Consider the following 21,181-nt stretch of genomic DNA (forward strand, 5'->3'; position numbering starts at 1 on the left):
GCTCAAAAGGCTACCTGTCCAGCTATATGTTATAAACTGGACAATCAACTATTTTTATCCACTTTGTGTTTTCGGAGTAGATGCCTAGACCACTCTGTACTACACTGCTGTGGATTTCACTGAGGAAGCTTTGAAGTTTTCTAGGGCTAAATTCAATTTTATACCTGCAAATGGGAACATCTGAAGAACTTTACCATCATCATAGAATACTTGTGGACTTTGGATTTGATGGAGAATATATTCCGTTACTCTGAAATATGACTCCTTATAGTCATTAACATCTAGAATAGCTAGTCCCATAGAAGCCAATAGGCCTGGATACTTACAGCAAATGCCTGTTTCAAAGGGAATAAATTGTCTTTGGTATTTCCCTTCAATTTGGTGAGAATCCCCAGCAAGAGAGTCTCCTATAGACATGTAGTTTGACCCTCTCTTCACAGCCTGGAGCACATATGTCCTAGCATGACTTGGAGATAAGCTCCCTGGCTCTGTGCCAGATGGTATCAAAAACTCTCATCCCTCATGCTCCTAGAAAAGAAAAGCACAGGGGCTTGCCCTTTCCAAAACACTATATCTATTGTAACTGAGGATCAATCAGCATTCGAGGTTAAGCCTGAGTCCAAAAACAACTATTCCTAAAGCAAGCTATAAGAGTGGAAAGACCCCAGCTCAGAAATGTTCCCTCTGAATGTCCATCAATTAGGGAAAGGCTGAACGAATTGTGGTACATGTTAGTGATGGGATTCTATTGTGCTATGAGAAATGATAAGCAGGATAATTTCAGAAAACGCTAGAAAAATCTACATGAACAGATTCAGAGCAAAAAAAAAAAAGCAGAATCAGGAGAATACTGTACACAGTAAAAGTAATATTGCATGATGATCAACTGTGAAAATTTAGCTACTCTCAGCAATGCAATGATCTGGGACAATTCTGAAGGACTTATGGAGAATGTCATCCACCTCCAGAGAAGGAACTGTTGGAGTCAAATGTAGATCAAAGCAGACTCTCTTTTACATCAGTTTATTTACGGTTTCGTTTTGTGGTTTTGGTTTTATATGAGTTTTCTCTTATGACAATGACCAATATGGAAGTATGTTTTCATGATAATACATGTATAACCCAGATCAAATTGCTCACCATCTCTGAGACGGGGGAGGGAAAGGGGGAGGGAGACAATTTGGATCTTATAATTTTGGAAAATATATGTTGAAAATTGTTATTACAGGTAATTGGGGGGGGGGAATCTTTGAATTAAAAAAATGTTTTCTCTTCTTCCTGTCCCAGAAAGCCTGAAATTTCTAGCATTAAAGTGACTCCTTGGATTGAAAATAATGTTAGTAATTATATAAATGTATGTAGCACTTAATATACATTGTCTCTTTTAATCCTTACAACTATGTGAGGATGTCAAGACAGGGATTTAGCATTCCCATTAGATAGATGAGGAAACTAAGATCCTAAAAATTAAATTACTTGCCCAAGCCCAAAGCTGTTGTTGTTGTTAAGTTGTTTCAGTTGGCTTCGACTGAATGGTTTGGAATGGTCCTTCTCCAGATCATTTTACAGATGAGGATGTGGAATTCTGCCATTGGGAAACAGCTAACAAGCTATGGTGGCTGGAACCTAGAGTGACTAACAGGCTATACCATGGGATCACTCTGGAAACATAGGGTAGAGTAGGGCAGCTAGGTGGCTCAATGGATAAGAGAACCAGGCCTGGAAATGGGAAGTTATGGATTTAAGTACCTCAGACACTTCCCAGCTGTGTGACCCTGGGCAAGTCACTTAGTCCCCATTGCCTAGCCCTTACCGCTCTTCTCCCTTGGAACCAACACACAGTATTAAATCTAAGATGGAAGACAAAGATTTTTTTTAATTGGATGGAACTAGAAAGGGAAAGGATATAAATGGCTTCATCTCAGATGAAATAGGGCACTACCAAGCTTCTTGACTTTGGAAGTGATATGGTCAGATTATCCTTTTGAACCATTAATTTGGTAGCCTATAGAAAAGATGGACTGGAAAGGAGAGAGACTATAAGCAGAAGAACCAATGAAAAGGCTGTGGCAATAGCTCCAGAACAATGGCATGAGGGCCTAAACTAAGATGGCGGTCGTGTGATTGGATGGAAAGGGATGCTGAGAGAGATGCCACAGAGGGAAAAATGATGGAAGACTTGATTAGATATTGGGTGTAGGGGAGGAGAGTGAAGAGTTAATGATGACTCTCAGGTTGCAAATCTGAGTGACTAGAAGGATGGTTATGCTCTTGATGTTTAATGGAATAGAGAAGAAAGTGGAGGCAGGGTGGCAAACTTTTAGGATACATTCTCTTCCACCTTTGTTCTTCCCTCCTCCTTCTCCCAAACAAAGCTAGGAATCAAGTTTATTCATTAGATTTTTCTGTTTCTGGATAAGAAATAATAATTTGCTTCTATACCACTCTCTTCACAACCCTGTGAGGTAAAGAGTGGTTTGTTTTTTTACATGTGAAGAAACTGAATCCCAGAGAGCTGGTCTGACTTGCCCATTGTCATGCAGCTTGTAAGTGTCAGAGCCAGGAGTAGAACCTGGTCTTCTGACCCCAGAGGCAGTACTTTCCCTCTTTCACCAGCTCTTTTAATATAGGCATCTGAGATGAGGAAGAAAATAAAGAATACTAGAAAGGAGAAGAGAGAACGTCCTACAAGCTTTCAAATAAGCCATAGTAAGGAAGACTAGATAAAATGCAACTCCAATTATCTCTTTTGGAGAAAATAATTTTAACTCTCATTCTGACCCTCCCCATTCCCAAGGAAACCAGTTAGAGACAGTGAGAGGGTAAAGGGCATAGAATGGTGGACCTGGATTCAAGAGCTGAGTTCAAATTCTTCCCCAGGCAATACAAGCTTTATGACTTTGGGCAAATCACTTAACCTTTTTCTGCCTCAACTTCCTCATCTGTAAAATGGGGGTAACAAAAAGTCCCTACCTCTCAACATTTCTTTGGGAGCAAGTATGATAATATGTGTAAACTGCTTTATAATCCTTAAATTTACATTATCAACGCTAGGTATTGCTGTTGTTGTTACTTAGCCAAGGCAAAAATAAATGTCCAGATTCAATAGACATTAATTAGTTTTATTTCCTCTTTTTATCACTCACCCCCTCAAGGAGGTACTCATTCAGCAGAGAGAAAAACAGAAGAGAAATGCTAAGCCTAAATGATCCTCAAAGATAATCAATATGGAAAGGAACAGGCAGTGAAACCGTGAACAGAACATCCAAGTTAGAGTAAAAGGACATTTGATTCCCAGTGGTGTTAGTCACTCCCTGAGTGACACTGGAGAAGTCACTAAGAACTCAATCTCTGCCTCTTCAAATAAAGGAACTGGGATAGTTTTGAGGTTCTTAACCTTTCATATCATGGACCCTTTGGCAATCTGTGGTTGTTTAATTATTTTTCAGTCATGTTCAACTCTCTATAACCCCATTTGGGGTTTTCTTGGCAAAGATACTGGAGTGATTTGCCATTTCCTTCTCCTGCTCATTTTATAGATGACAAAACTGAGGCAAACACAGTTAAATGACTTGCCCAGCATCACATAGCCAGTAAGTGTCTGAGATTGGATTTGACATCAGGAAGATGAGTCTTTCTGATTCCAGGCTGGGCACGCTATCCACTGTGCCACTAGCTGTCCTCTTTGGCAATCTAATGAAGCCTACATAGACTTGCCCAAAATAATGTCTTTGTTGCCTCCAATTCCTTAACTTCTGCCTTAGAATCAATACAAATTCTAAAGCAGAAGAATTAGGCAATTGAAGTTAAGTGACTTTTGCCTCCAATCATAATTGAAGGAAATAATGTTCAGTCAGAGAAGAGTAAAAATAATCTTTTTCATATCCAAGTTCATGAGTCCATGGACTCTAACTAAATGACTGCTAATCTCTTCTTTCTCCAAATTTAATCTTCTATACACATACCATCTGAATGAGGGAAGTATCAAGTTTTAATTTAAAACTTGTTAGGATATATACCTGACTCAGGGAGCTTGGTCCAGATTTGTAACTAAAGAGTATTGGACTTTGGGAAATTTAGGCTGACCTATCCTGGATCAAACTACTAAAGAATAAATCTTTTGATTGGAAATAAGAAAGAATAAGCTAGGGAGGAAAATTATGGACCTAAGTTACATGAGGGAATAATTGAAGTTATCTTGGAACCTTGCTTTGCTGATAATAGTTAAGTCCTTCACAGTTGATTATCATATAAAATTTCTGTTATTATATACAATGTTCTCCTGATTCTGCTCACTTCACTTTGAATCAATTCATAGAAGTCTTTTAAGGTTTTTCTGAAATAGTTCTGTTTGTCACTTCTTATGGCACAAAAGAATTCCATTACAACCATATACCTCAGCTTGTTCGGTCATTCCCCAATTGGTGGACATCCCCGCTGTTTCCATTTCTTTGCCACTACAAAAAAGAACTGCTATAAGTATTTTTGTACAAGTGAGTCCTTTTCCCCATCACTGATTTCTTTGGGATAGAGATCCAGTAGACCACCAACCAATTCTGCTGTTTTTTTGACATTCTGGTCAAGAGACTAACAATCTTGGGGTCGTTGGTATAGGTAGTTTTCATTACTTCTGCCCATTCAAGGCAAGAACTTCAAGAGAAGGGCAGATTTGATAAATGAATAGTAGAAAGAATAGAATTTGGATTTCCAGGCCACAGCTTAAAATATAGTCTCAGCAGCCTGTTGGCCAGGGAGTGTACCTAATGGGTTGGTTAAAAAAATCTATTACCCTGGAGTCTTACAAATATGATCAAGGGTTTTAAACAAAAAAAAGAGAGGAAGGAAGAAAACTGCCTACATATATCTATCACAGTAGGTACCATAAAGAATGCCATAAAGAACCCCAGATTCAACATAGAAAGAAGGCTAGCAGTAGATGTGGTCAGTAACTCACAACATGCAAAATCAAAGAAAGGACCAAGCAATAAAATCCAAGGGTGTACATCATAGGGATCATAGAGTTAGAGCTGGAAGAGATAGCAAAGACCATCTAGTCCAATCTCCTCATTTTGCAGATAAAGAAACTGAGACCTAGGAAGGTTATTACACAGTTATATACAGCATGGTAAACAAGAGATTCTGATGCAAGAAATCAAATCTGACCTCATAAGTATCAGTGCAACTTGAAATGAGACTTGTGACTGGAATATATTTCTGGAAGGGCATTTTTTAAACTTTATTCAAAAGTAAAGATGGAATACCACAATGGGTTGAAAACTGACCTTAGAGTCAGGAAGATATGAATTCAGGTCCAGCCTTACATTCTGACTTGGTGACCCATTTTAGTTAATCTCTCAGTATTCCCAAAACACAACACCCCTTTGGAGGACAGGGGCCTCGTCCTAAGGGCGATATGATCCACTAATCAGAAAGTTTAAAAGTGGGTTGCACTTTTCCACTGATAACCAATCATGGGATTTATTTCTAACACAAACTTATTCTTACCCTCCATTGCTCCCCCAATTCTAATTTCACTTGGCAAACTCCACCCTCCCATACACACACTCTGTAACCTGGCCTCTACATGGATGCTTGCTGCATAGGTACCTATGGGAAAATTCTGCCTTTTTTACCCCAATATAGCCACTCCTCCCACCAGGTCACCTTGCAGCTGTGAGAGGTATGCCATGGAGGGGAGGCTCTGGTCCCACATAATGCATCAGTGAGACAGGAAAGCCCTACCTCCTTTCCTACCCCATCCTTCCCCTACCTTTTTCAATTAGGGTAAGGCAAAGTGAGTCACAAAGGATGAGTAGGCATGAATGGGTTGTAATATTCATTGAAGATCTTATTACATTATCTCTTCCAAAAAAATCCTCCTCCTTCCAAACTCCCTTATTCTATTGAAGGCACTATCATACTTCCAGTTACCTCAACCCATAACCATGGCATCATCTTTGTCATCTTCAACTCCTCATTTTCCCTCATCCCAAGGAGGTATGATCCAGTTGACAAATCTTCTGTATTTTTAGCTCCATAATGTCTCCATAATGTCTCTCTTGCCTCTGTCCCATTTCTCTCTACTCACACAATCACCATCTTAATTCAAATCTTCATCAGCTCTTGTCTGGACTTTTTGCAATAGTCTTTTTTGAAAAAAAAAATTCTTACTTTCTGTCCTATTAAAAATTCTAAGAGAGAAATGCAGGGGCTACTCAAACAGGATTAAGTGACTCACTCAGGGTCCCACAGCAAGGAAGTGTCTAATACCAGATTTGAACACAGGTCCTCCTGACTCCAAGTCTGGTGTTCTATCTATTCTAACCACCTAGCTGTCCCTGTAATAGCATTCTAATTGGTTTCCCTGCATTAGATCTCCTACTCTATTTTTTATGTAATAATTTTTATTTTTAGAAAAACTTTCCATGGTTACATAATTCATGTTTTTATTTTACCCTTCACCAACCCCTCAACCCCGCCCCCCCTGCCACCGTAGTCAAGACTTATTTCCATATTACTGATAATTACATTGGTGTGGTCTTTTGGGTCTACATCCCCAATCATGTCCTCATAAACCCAAGTGTTCAAGCAGTTGTTTTTCTTCTGTTTCCACTCCTGCAGTTCTTCCTCTGAATGTGGGTAGCGTTTTTTTCCATAAGTCCCTCAGAGCTGTCCTGGGTCATTGCATTGCTGCTGGTACAGAAGTCCATTACATTCTATTTTACCGCAGTATATCAGTCTCTGTGTACAATGTTCTTCTGGCTCTGCTCCTTTCACTCTGCATCAATTCCTGGAAGTCTTTCCAGTTCACATGGAATTCCTCCAGTTTATTATTCCCTTGAGCACAGTAGTATTCCATCACCACCATATACCACAATTTGTTCAGCCATTCCCCAATAAAAGGGAATACTCTTGCTTTCCAGTTTTTTGCCACCACAAAGAGCGCAGCTATAAATATTTTTGTGCAAATCTGTTTCTCTATGATAGATCTCCTACTCTAATCCATCCTCCACATAGCTGATTTTCCTACAGAACATTCCCCACTATTCAATGAATCCCAGTGAATCCTTATTTATTATAGTTTTGAATGGTACTTCATCTTTATGTCATTTTTTTTCAATTTCAATTTTTGAGTTTTATAATATAAATAGTTATTGAGAGAGAGAGAGAGAGAGAGAGAGAGAGAGAGAGAGAGAGAGAGAGAGAGAGGTCTAGACCTATGATTTAATCAGTCACAGGAATTTGCCAGGTGAGGAAACTCCTACCAATATCAGGTGAGGAAACACTTGCCTTCTTTTCAACTTATAGAGAGTGGTGTCAAACACAAATAGAAGGAAGGCCACTAAACCATACAGAAGGATCCTTATGGCCCCATAATGACTTAGAAAATTAAATCTTAAGATTATCTATGTTTTATTGTATTTTTATTTATTTTGTTAAATATTTCCCCATTACATTTTAATCTGATTTGGGCAGCATGCTGAAGTGTTATGGGCTATATGTGATCTTCATGTTTGATACCTCTGACCTAGAATACTAAATGGTTAAGGGACTTACCTAGGATCACAGAACCAGTATGTGTTAGAAATAGGAATTAGACCTGGGTCTTTATGGTTGTGAAAGTGACTCTTGAGGGCAGCTAGGTAGCTCAGTGGATTGAGACCCAGACTCAGAGACAGCAAGTCCTAGGTTCAAATTTGGCTTCCTAGCTGTATGCCCCTGGGCAAGTCACTTAACCCCCACTGCTTAGCCCCTACCACTCCTCTGCCTTGGAGCCAATACACAGTATTAAATCCAAGATGGAAGGTAATGATTAAAAAAAAAGACAGTAAGTAACTCTCTACCCACTCCACTTAGGTGGTACAGTGGACAGAGTGCTACAACTAGAATTAAGAAGACCCAAATTCAAATCTGGCCTCAGACATTTATTAGAAATGTGAACCTAAGCAAGTCATTTAACTTCTGTCTGCAATTTCTTCATCTGTAAAATTTGTTATAATACTAGCACCTAACTCCCAAGGTTGTTGTGAGGATCAATTGAGATAATATTTGTAAAGCTGTTTGTAAATTTTATAGCTCTATATAAATATTACTAATTTATTGCTCCCCCAGTGCCACTAAATAATGTACATTTATGTAAACATGCATTATACTCAGGATATATTTGCTCAAATTTATTTTACTGATAGGAGTACACTTTCAAAAAGTTTTGTAGATCCCTGTTTTAGGTATATCTAAGATCATAACTTGCAAATCCTTCTCTGGAATTTCCCTTTACTAATGAAATCAAGACCTTCCCCCTATTCCAAAGAAATAAAATAGATATATAGGAGCAAGAACAGTATGTGAACAAGATATATTTAGATTAAATATCCAGAAAGAGACAAATGGAAAGAAAAACAAAACAAAGGATCACGGCATATACTACAGACCACCTGGACAGGAAGAAGAAATAGAGGAGGAATATGGTAAGTAAATTGCACAGAGCCATCCTATAATTGTTTTTTATTGATTAATTAAGAAAATTTTTCCATGGTTACATGATTCATGTTCTTTCCCTCGCCTCCTCCCTCCCCCCTCCCATAGCCGCTGAGCAATTCCACTGGGTTTTACATGTGTCATTGATCAAGACCTATTTCCATATTATTGATATTTGCACTAGGGTGATAGTTTAGAGTCTACATCCCCAATCATATCCCCATCGACCCATGTGATCAGCCATGCTGTAATTGTGATGGAGGACTTCTACCATCCAGAGAGCTGCAGAAGCTCTCCCTTTCTGTCAAAATCAAAGTGGTTAACAATTTCTTGGTTTCTCCTAGTGAAAAATCCATCCTTCAAGATGAAGTGATGAAAGGAATTATAATTTAATTGTTATATCAGTGAGCTTTGCTTCTTGACAAAATTCTAGAACATATTATTAAAGAAAAGGGCAGTCATTAAGAACTAATGTGACTTCATCAAGGACACATCATGCTAATGTGTTGTTCTGGGTTTTTTTTTAACCAGGTTCCTAGAATGTTAGATAAGAGGAACACTGCACACTTAGCTTATCTAGATTTCAGCAAAGCATTTTTAAAAGTCTCCTATGTTGTTTTTGTGGACAAGATGAAGAAATTCTGCTGGACAAGCATAAGCTGAAATGAACTTGGAATTGGTGAATGACTGGACCCAAAATTTAGTCATTAATGGCTCAACACCATTTTGGAGGATAATCTCTAGTGGAATGTCCCAGGGAGCTGTCCTTAGTGCTTTGTTGTTTCATATTTACATAATACTTTCTTCATGGTAATCTCATAAGGCAAATAGTACAGGTATGATTATCCCTATTTTACAGATGAGAAAAATGAAGCTGAGAGATGTTAAATGATTTGCCCAAGGCCACACAGCTACTAAGCGTCAGAAGTGAGACTTAAACTCAAGTCTTTCTTACTCCAGATTCAGCACATTTTCTACTATATGCCATGCTTATCAAGTGGACAGTGACAGAGCCAAGATCCAAACCTAGGTCTCCTGTCTCCATACCCAATGGCTTTCCCACTGCGCCACATGGATTCTTCCCTACTGATTAGTGATTTTTTTCTAATTCTCATATCGTTTTTTAAAAGCTGGAATTTTGATTGATAGAACAAGCCATTCTAACAAAGCTCAGAAAAATCACTTTTAATACCAGTTTTTTTTTAAAAAAGTATAGCCCCATAAACTGTTAAACTTCACTTTATTGACCATAAATCTGTATTTTGCTCAATGCAAAAGTTTTTCATCTTGTACAGAAAAATGCTGAAACAGCGACAAAGACCGAAAACAAGAAGTTTTCTCTTAACGGACAATTTATATGAAAAAGTTATTGGATTTCTGGTTAGAAAGCCTGGTCCCAGCACTTGCCCAGCTCTAGAAGGAAGGAGGATGGGAGGGGGAGGAGAGAAGGAGCGCCAGGCCAGCAGTGTTCCAGACACCGCCAGTGCTGGTCAATGTCAAAAGAAAATTAGCCAATTGTAAATATATTAGGTTATGAGCCTCAGATATCTTGGAGCCCAAAAATTCAAAGGTGTAGTTCTCCCTAAAGAGTTCAACCTGAGACATGAACTGTTTAAAGGGTGCAATAAGTCATAGAATATAATGCTGGAAAAGACCTCACAAATCTCCTAGTCTAATGGCCTCATTTTCTAGATGAAGAAACTGAGGCTCTGGCATTCTTTGTTATTTTCTATGGACCTTTTCAGCCCTGACAATCTGTGCTCTATGCTTATAGGGCCTCACTGACTCTGGAGTCAGGAAGATTCATCTTTGTGAGTTCAAATCTGGTCTCAGACACTTACTAGCTGTCACTTAACCTGTTTGCCTCAGTTCCTCATCTGGAAAATGAGCTAAAGAAGGAATGGCGAACCACTCCAGTATCTCTACCAAGAAGACCCCAAATGGGATCATGAAGAATCAGGTATGACTGAAACAACTGACAGTATCTCTACCAAGAAGACCCCAAATGGGATCATGAAGAATCAGGTATGACTGAAACAACTGAATAACAAAAAAGCATTAACATTCTATGTTCTGTTTTTTAAAGGACTTTTCCAGCACTGGCATCCTTTGCTTTGTGTTTAAAGGCCCCATCTGATATTCTAAGCTCAGATATTCTAAGGTCCATTACAGAAAAAAAAAAAACACATGATCATGGGAATGTTCTTCACATGAATTGTAAAGAAATAATTGATTGAATAACAACCACCATGGGTCAAGAAGATGTTGAAGGTTTGGAGAGAGAAAAAGGGATAAGAGCATGGAGTAAAACTATCCCTGTTGCCCCTTCCTGAAGAACTATAGGGTCTCCTAAAGATTTGAGGCTGTATGAACTTTGCCCAAAATCGAGTATAAAGAATAAAATATGAAAGCAAGATGTGGGAAAGCTAAAGGAGCCTAGGTTAAAGACTCTCTACTTACCTTTCTAAAAAATTTTTCATCACAAAAAATAATTCTAAGAGACTTGAACCCAAATAGACCTTTAAAAAAACTGCAGTGAAAAAGACCTGTGGATTTTAAATATTTGGAATAATTTTATTTTCTCTCTTACAGTTTAGGCAACCTATTTGTCTATACCTGGCTTTTTAAAAGGCACTGTGAAATGTCTTCTTTCTACCAGCTGGTCAGCTTTTCATAGCCAGAATGCTATTCATATAAGAACTCTACCTCCCCCACACACACACACCCAAAATCTGTAACTCTTCATTTCCTCTGAACCCCAAATGAGTGAAGAAAAGATTATATTTTCCAAAAACATAAGGCTTAGGAAATCTTTTTTTTATAATATTGCCAACAATAGAGTAAAAATATTAACGTAAAATAAAAATTTATATGACAGTGTCCCTTTAAAATTCTCACATCTCTAGATATTACTCTGCCTCGAATAGGTGGTTTTCCTGAAGCAGCTGTGTATCAGCAGATGAAGCATTATTCAGTCTCCAGGGACTGATGGCTCGTTTTTTCCAAGAGAGAAGGGCAACAGAGATGCAATCTGATTGTTCTCTTCATCTCAAGTCACTAGATTTTCTCTGCTCGTCTGGGTTTATCATCTTTCCGTCCTTCATTGAATATGTCTCTACTAAGAGACCTGTTCTGAGCCCAGGGCCCTGGATGAGGAACTGGGGAAGGGAACCTCCATAAGCCATGGGACATGGTTCTCAGGTTCGTAGCTTTGGATCTGAATAAAAGGATGTGAATTCCAACCCCCTTATTATACAAAGGAGAAAACTGAGGTACAGAGAGATCAGGTGACTTGCCTAGGATCACATGACTAGTAAATTTCACGAGTGGGATATGATCCCAAGTCTTGTTGATTTCAAATATAATGCTGTATCCATTATTCCATGCTTCCTCTCTTGGGTAATAAATCATCCTGAGAATACAGACAGCTTGGTGACAAGATGAGTTCCTGGACATAAAAGGAAGAGAGCTTCTAGGAAATACAAGGAGAGACTTCACCCTACAGAGAATTGTCACAGGGGCATGAATGGAAGTAAGTGCCCAAACAGTTGAGGCAACTAGACAGTGCAGTGAATAGAAGGCTGGACCTGGAGTCAAGATAAACCTAAGTTCAAAGCTGGCCTCAGGCTCTTAGTAGCTGTATGAACCTGAGCAAGTCACTTAACTTCTGTCTGCAAAATGAATATAAATATAACACCTGCCTTTCAAAGTTATTTTGAGGATCAAAAGAGGCAATATTTGTAAAATACTTAACACAGTGCCTGGAAGTAATAGATATTATAATTCCCTTCCATTAATTTCCTTATTCCTTTCCATTTCATGATTCTGAGCTGAGAGAGGAAACTGGGGATCAACATGGTAAACTCTTTAGCTGGTTTTTCTTGGCTACTCTGGTTTCTCATTGCCTTGATTTTTTCCATCTACATAATAGAAACAGTAAAGATCTGATGATCCGGGAAAGACAAAAAGCCTGATTTTTCATAAATCCATTCCTCATTGGAAGAAACATAAGGTCCTGGAAGCATTACCCTCTTGGCAAAATGAGTGGATGGGACAGCTAGATAGCTTAAGGGATAGAGAGCCAGACCTAGAGATGGGAGGTCCTGAGTTTTAGATCTAGCCTCAGATACTTCCTAGCTATTTGACCCTGGACAAGTCACTTAACCCTAATTGCGTAGCCCTTACCACTCTTCTGCCTTGAAACCAATATTCAGTGTCATTTCTAATACAGAAGGTATGGGTTAAAAAATGAGTACAGAATGTTATCGCCTTAATACATGTATAACACAGTGGAATTGTTTGTCATATCCAAGAGGGGGGAAGGAAGAGGAGAAAGAGACAACATGAATCATGGAACTTGGAAAACTTATGAGTAAATTTTGTTATTGGAATAAACCAAAGATAAAAATTTTAATTTAATTTTTTAAAATGTTGTCACCTATAGATTAGTCTGGAAAGTCCATATTTTGAACTTACTCTCCAGGAAGGAACCTTGGAGGGAGGAGGTGGTATAAAAAATTACATTCCTAATATCTAAGTGAATTAATTTATTTGCCAACTCAGGAGGAGTTTTTTTATCCACTCAAGAGAAGTCCAGGGCAGTATGAGGACCATAGTTGGGTAGGACATTGTGAAAAGTCACAAGAAGATGAGGTTGAGGGGACAGTCAATTTTGCAATTTTACCTAGGATATACCCCAATAAGAAATTCCAGTCAACACAGAGAATCATTCCCTGACCAGTGCAGACAAGGACAGTATATAGACTAAGAGATAAGAACAACAATGGTACTGGTCCAGGCTTGGTATGTCTGGGAGCAGTTCCTCCTCTGGATGGAGAAGGGAACTAGACAAACATGTATCATCTAACAAACAACCAGAGAAGAGAATAACCATAAGGCACTAAAATATTTATGCCCATTTAGTAAGGTTATATTGACAAGATATGCCCTCTGGGGTTTAGATTCTTCCTTGCCATTATGCCTTTGGTTAGTGGACATCAGGTAGATTAGGGCACTTTGGTATATATGTGTCAGTCAAGCATTTGAGTAGTTCCCAACTGTGAATAACTAAAAGATGTGATCAACTTCACAATCTAGAGGTTTGATGAGACTTTTTTCAATAGCAAAAATTCTTCAAACATAAGTGAATGAGGTAACCATAAGACTAAGGTGCTCAAAAAGAAGCAAGATTTCAAGAAACATAACTGTTTAGGACAACTAGTGCTTTTGCCTTATAAGTCTCAAATTATTATGAAAAATTTCTTGAAAGAACTCATCCTCTAATCCTGAGTTTTCTTTTTATTATAGGTTCCCTGAGCTGTATTCATGGAAAGAAATGAATCTATGGGACTTGGCATAGTTTGCTATTTCCCACCAACTTTTTTAAACCCTTACTTTTCATCTTAGAATTCAATATCATGTATTGGTTCTAAGGTAGAAAAAGAGTAAACACTAGGCAATTGAGGTAAGTGACTTGCCCAGGATTACATAGCTAGGAAGTGTCTGAGGTCAGATTTGAATCCAGGATCCCTATCTCAAGGCCTGGCTCTCAATCTACTGAGCCACCTCCCACCAATTTTTAATATAGCTACTTGCTCTTTTTCAAAGACAAGGTTTTTTTGTCTACCCAATTCTCCTCTTCTCAGTTCTATTTTTTGTGAGCCAAACAGAACATTCTCACCCTCCTCATTTCTCAAACTGATCAGAAGCCCCAAGAAAATGTCATGAAGAAATGCATGCTCCTCTTCTCCATAACTCTTGCTTTCTAATCAGGACAAAAATCCCATAGTAAACATGTTTGTAATATTACAAAGCCCTTATTTATTCTTCTCTTCCTCCCTTATCCCTCCCTATTCAGTAACTACTGCCACTGAAATAATTTTCCTTGAAATGAAAATCATTCCTATTTCTTTGGCCTCGAGCCTCAGGTCATCATGGTTTAGCTTCTTTATTCAAAGAACTTTAAGCACATTTTATATTCACAGAATGATTTATCACAGTTATATAATGGTTTTCCTCATCAAGACTAGGTCAAAAGATTTTGAGCTAGAAGAAATCTTAGAGATAATCAAGTCCAACCCATTTGCTTCACAGATAATGAAAATGAGGCCCAAGAAGAATATGGTCATGTACATAGAACATATTAGATTTAGGACTTACACCTGGGTCTAAGTGTAGTACTCTTTCCACTAAATCACATTGCCTCTAAGTGATAGCTATCATTATAAGTATTATTGTCATTTCTTTCTTACATTGCTCTGAAACCATTTTAATAAAGTCTGCTGCAGTATCCTGCTTTCAAAGTTCAGATTGCCTTCAAAGGACATGTTTAATTATTCTTTATTTTCATGTTTTCCATTCTGATGTCTGCCTATTGTTCATCAGCCATCCCTGGCCTGCTTAGATGGATAAAATAGAAAACTTTTGGCTTCTAAAGTGAGTCTCCTGGGTAATAAGGATGAAATGCCTGCTCCTTTACCAAAGACTTTGTTCATTAAGGAATTCAAAGTCCTGAAGATACTGCTCCTCAGCAACCATTTCCCTACATGAGAAAAGAATCCTTCTCAAACAAAAAAAAAATGCCTATGGTCCCATGTTCCCATGAAGCTTTGCACAAAGAGAGACTCCTAAGAGCCCAATGTAGTTAGACATGAAGTCAGAAGATTAGAGTTCAAATCCCATCAACACCAATTATTGGCTCTATGACTTGGGCAAGTCAGGAGTAAGATTCAAAATAATAAGCTAAATTATGGCCTGAAACTTACAAAATCCAACTTACCAACAATAATTCTAAAGTCCTGCTTTTAGATTTTTTTTTTAAAAGATCAACCACGCCATGTGGATAGGTTATTATGACTTAAAAACAACTTGGTCAATAACAGAAAATCAAATTTTAGTAAACCGTAGGCTCAATATGAGAAAAGAGTGTGATATGGCAGCCAAAAGAAGCTGTTTTACACTACACTGATAAAGCATAACATTCAAAGCTAGAGAAAGGACAACACTAGTAATCTCTGCCCAAGTTGTACCATATTTGGAGTATTGGATTCAGTTTTAGAAAGGATCACATTTTAAGAAGAATATTGGTCTAGAGATGGGAGGTCTTAAGTTTAAATCTGGCCTCAAATACTTCCTAGCTGTGTGACCCTGGGCAAGTCACTTACCCTCCATGGTCAGCCCTTACCATTCTTCTGCCTTGGAACCGATACATAGTATTGATTCTAAGATGGAAGGTAACAGTTTAAAAGAAGCCAAAGAACATTGGTATGTTGGACTGCATCTAGAGAAAGATGACCAAAGTGATTTTGGGACTCAGAATCATGGTATGTGAGAGTGGGGAGGAAGGAAGGAAGCAAGGGAAGGAAGCAAGGGAAGGAAGCAAAGGAATGAAGGAAGGAAGGAAGGAAGGAAGGAAGGAAGGAAGGAAGGAAGGAAGGAAGGAAGGAAGTACTATAAGCCTATGATCGAGTCCTACCATCGTGTCCATTTTGCCTCCATTGTTAATGAATTATCCTTTATATGAGACCTGTGCACTCTTTCTGGAAATTGCATTGTCTATATTTTATATTCAATTTTCTCTGCACCTGTTCTTCTACTCTACTTACCCAGCCCCCTTTGAATATGCTCTCCTTGAGCGAAGGAACTATTTGGGTTTATCTTTGTGTCCCTAGTGCCTAGCATAATGTCAGAAAGTAGCAGGCACTTAATAAACACTTACTGATTGAACTGAATTGAAAAATGAAATAGTCTACCTCAGGAGGTCTTGGGGAGGTCTGGAAAGAAAGGCTGAATGAGTGACCATTTGCCAGAGATACTCTAGAAAAGATTCTCGTTTAGATAGAACTGAACTAAATGTCCTCTAAGATCTCTTCCAAGTCCAGAGATGCTGTGTGAACTGTAGTTTTTAAAACCAATGTACCTCCCATCCAATAATCAGAGCAATGCTTTCATGAGAAGCAGAGAATTAGAACAGCTTTCTGGCTCCTTACCTGGAATCTAATTGCCTTCACCCCCAGAATGGCTGAGCAGGTGGCTTCTGAGGCAAGCCACATGAAGCTGTGTGTCTCTATAAGAAGTCCAAACTCTTCTGCCTAGCACTGAAGTCCTTCTACAGGGCAAGGCTGCTCTCCTCTTCCAGCCCTATCATCTCCAAGTCTCCACCATGACCTTTCTTGCTCACAAATACCACACACTGTGATCTCTGCACCTTAGCTTATATTCTCTATAATATCCATTTCCCTCCTCTCTTTTTACCAAATCCTAACCCTTCTTTAAGCCCGGGCTACGTCCCACCTTTTACATGAAAACTTCCTTGACAGTTGTCAAACTATAATGGATTTCTCCCTTCTTTGAATTTCTTTAGAACTTTATTGTACTGTACAATTAACCAAATCAATTAACAATTATTTATTGAGTACCTTCTAGGTGCCAGGGCACTATTCTGGGAACTAGGGATACAAGAACAAAAATTAATCAAAGTCCCTGTCCTCTAGGAATTTAGCTTCTAGTGAAAAAGACAACAGACAAGTAAAATAGGTATATATCATATAGATATATATAGGATAAATACAAAGTAATTTTGGGGGGAAGCACTTGCATCTAGGTAGGGAGAAAGGGAACAAGCATCTACTAAGTTCCTGCTTTGTGCTAAATACTTTGCAAATATTATCTCGTCATAACATCATCACAACAACCCTGTGAGGTAGGTGCTATTATTTTCCTTATTTTTTGAGTTGAGGAAATTAAGGCAAACAGAGGTGAAGTGCCTTGCCCAAGGTCACACAACTATTAAGTGTCTGCAGTCAAATTTGACCTCAGGTCTTCCTGACATGAGGTTGTGTTCTATTTATGGTGCCACCAGCTACCCCTATATAAAAGGGAGCATTTGAGCTTTGCTTTGAAGGATACTTTAGAGGCAACTAGGTAGCATAGTGGGCAGAGTACTAGACCATGAGTCAGGGAAACCTGAGTCCAAATCCATCCTCAGATACTTGCTAGCTGTGTGACCCCAGGCAAGTCACTAACCTCTCTTGCCTCAGTTTCTTCATCTCTAAAATGAGGATTATAATAGCATCTACCTTTCAGGATCAAAAGAAATCATATTTGTAAAATATTTTATCAACCTTAAAATACCATGTAAGTGCTAGCTAGCTATTATTATTATTACTGTGGACTATAAGAAGTAGAGGTGAGGAGAGAGTACAGTCTTTTCTTTTTTTTTTTTTTTTAAACCCTTACCTTCCGTCTTGGAGTCAATACTGTGTATTGGCTCATAGGTGGAAGAGTGGTAAGGGTAGGCAATGGGGGTCAAGTGACTTCCCCAGGGTCACACAGCTGGGAAGTGGCTGAGGCCAAATTTGAACCTAGGACCTCCTGTCTCTAGGCCTGGCTCTCAATCCACTGAGCTACCCAGCTGCCCCCTAGTCTTTTCTTTTTTTTTACTTACTATTGTTTATGGCTCTCTATTTTCAAATGTGAAATCATTGTCTCCCCAGTGTAACTAACTGTGTGTGTGCTCAGACACAGGGCAGATCTCCTCCGCCTCTCTCCTTGATTGGACCTTTCCCAGGACTGAACATGCAATGAGCCTCCAGGAAAAATGCATGGCATGACTCAATTTGCCTCTGTGGGGCAGATTATCCAAGATTACCCTATTCCCATCATCTTCCTTTTTGTGAAAATCAACTTTTGCCATCTCCCCCAACCTCTCAGATCCCCAAGGATCTTATTTGCTTCTCAGACAATATTATAAACACTTATTTGCTTCTCATAAAATATTATAAACACTTCAGTTCTGTTAATGCAGTTCATGCTGGTATTGGCATCGTACCGGTCAGGGGTAGTTTGATCTAGGGATATAATGGAAACAGAACTGGATTTATAGACTGAGGGTCTAAGATCAAATCGCAACTCTGCTCCAGGGATTCTTGGTTTTATCAGCCTGGCAAAACCTACAGATCCCTTCTCAGAAGAATGTTTGTAAACACATAAAACAAAGTACATTGGATTATAAAGAAAACTAGTTATATTTTTTTAATTATCAAAATATATATATACATATATATTTTAAAACACAAGTTCACAGCCCCAAGGTTAAGAATTCCTGGAATCTTTCGCACATCCCTTCATCCCCCTCTAAGGCTCGCCTTCCTCATGTATAAGATGGAGTGGGTTACATTTGATGGTTTCTAAGGTCCCTTCCAACCCCGAATCCTATGATTCCCCGGTTTGCGATCTCTCCGGGGAGAGTAGGGCATCGTGCCACGTCTCCCCCGAAGAAAGGGAGAGAGGAGACAGCGAGGGGCCACCACGCACCCCTGCCAGGCCGCTAATGGCTCTCCAGCCAAAGTCTGAGCAACCCTGTCCTCTGGGATGCCTGGTCCCGGCCCCGCTCCCACCTCGCACACTCCTTTCTGACAAGCGCCTTTAATGGATCGGCTGTGGCCTTCGCTGGAGGGGCTAAATATAAAACTTTCCTATGCTTCCCTTGTCAAAGTTAAAAGCTTTTCATGTCTGTGTTAATGTTTTTGTTGTGTGTGTGTGTGTTTTTTTTCTGTTTGCTGGCACCGGTGACAAATACTGCGTTTCGCATTGAGTAACTGTGTAACAGTGACTGGTTGGCAGAGGCAGATGAAGGTGGCGGTGATTTATCTCTCCCAGAGTTGGGGCTGGGTGACACGGCTGGGAACAGGAGGGGGTCGGAGCTGTCACCTGATTACTGATTCCAAGATTTCTCCTCGGAGAGTGAGAAGGAGTGAGTTAGGATGAAGGATACAAAAAGCAAGTCAATAAACAGGTTAGCGTTTGCATCATTATTAACACTCAGCCTGTCAACATACCCATTGGAACGATTGCTCAAGGCAGCTTCAGATTTAATGGTCAGTGCGACAGATTTACTGTAAATGTTAGTGGAGGCGGGGGTGGGGGGCAGGGGGGCTCATTGACAAATCGCAAGGTTTCACCAGGATGCATGAAGCAGTTTCTGTATGTGCATAAATAACCAGGAGATCTCCTTTCAGAGGCCCAGGCTTTGTGGAGTATTTCTTCCTGGGAATGTAAATGTTTTCTTCCCTTCTTCCTTCCCCACCCCGTTTGCTTCCTGCCCTGGTTTTCTGTTGATTGTAGATGGCCGAGTGTCAATAAGTTAGTGGATTTATAAAACGTTAGCATTGGGAGGGTCCTCTCAAACCCCTAGAATGTTAGAGCTGAAAAGGCTCTGAGAACACAGAACACAGAATGTTATTATTGGAAGGGCCCACAGAATCTAGAATATCTAAGCTAGAAAGACCCTTAGGACAAAAAACACAAAATGTTAGCATTGGAAAGACCCTTAGAACCTAGACCTGGGAATATATCAGAGCTGGGAGGGACCTTAAAACAGAATGTTAGAATTGGAATGGTTATTTTTTGGTTTTATTTTTTAACATTCTTTTTTTTAATTTTGAGTCCCAAATTCTCTCACTCTCTCTCTCCCTCCACCACTGAGAAGATAAGAAATATGATACCATTATACATGTGAAGTCACATAAAATATATTTTCACATTATCTGTTCCATATAAAAAAGTATGTTTCATTCTGCACTAAGAGTTCATCAGTTCTCTTTCTGAAAACAGCATTTTTCATCATGGGTCCTTTGGAACTGTTATGGACCATCATATTGATTGGAGTAGCTAAGCCTTTCATAGTTAATTATTATTACACTATTGCTGTTACTCCATACAATGTTCTCCTGGTTCTATTAATTTCACTTTGCATCAATTCATGCAAGTCTTCCCAGGTTTTTTCATATCTCCCTCATCATTTCTGATAGCATAATAGTATTCCATCATAATCATATGCCATGACTTATTCAACCATTCCCCAACTAATGGGCATCCCTTCCGTTTCCAATTCATTGCCACCCTAAAAAGAGTAAATAAGGATCAAAGAAGTTTCTAGCAAGTAGACTTGCTGCAAAGTAGAACTTACTTAATCCTTACATTGAGCCTAAATCTGCCTCTTTTTTCTACTCCTACTTCCACTTTGGAAACTAAAGCCCAGGGAAAGAAGAGATTTGCTCTTGGCAGGTAATGCCAAGGTTAGCAACAGAGTTTTGACTTGAATTGAGGTCTTCTTCATGGTCTCATTTGCCACCATATCTAGCCCTTATAATAACTTGTCATTAAACGAATTTTGTCTTTGCAGTTCCCCTCCATCTCTCAGACTCCTATAGGTCCACAGTATTCTTTATAGGTCAAGGTTTCGGGTTCAGTTTCCTATATTTGAGAATTTTTATCTGAAAAAATCTTTATCTGAGAAAACTGATGTAAAAATCATTTTTCCTTGGAACTGGTTGGGCAAGAAAAAATCAACCAGTCCTAGGGTCCTAGGATCTCAGAGTTGGAAAGGACCTCAAAGATCATCACAATTAGCCTGTTCTGAAACAGATATATCACCTACAGTATCCTCAGTAACTGTTCGCCCAGCTTCCACCAGTATAAATCCTATGAGGGGGAATCTACCTTCAGGCCTCAGAAGTGTGGATTTTAAAATTAATATCTAATAACTAAATAGTATATTTAATAAAGTTTTACTAATAATAACTAAAGTAAGAGACCTACATATTCAGCTGGCTCGCCAGAGCAAAAGAGAAAGGGGGAGGAGTTACAGCCAAATATAAAACAATAACATGACCACACAAACGTGGAGGCACAGGAGATATTA

The sequence above is a fragment of the Gracilinanus agilis genome, chromosome 2 (assembly GCF_016433145.1).
Source record: "Gracilinanus agilis isolate LMUSP501 chromosome 2, AgileGrace, whole genome shotgun sequence".
NCBI classification, from domain to species: domain Eukaryota; kingdom Metazoa; phylum Chordata; class Mammalia; order Didelphimorphia; family Didelphidae; genus Gracilinanus; species Gracilinanus agilis.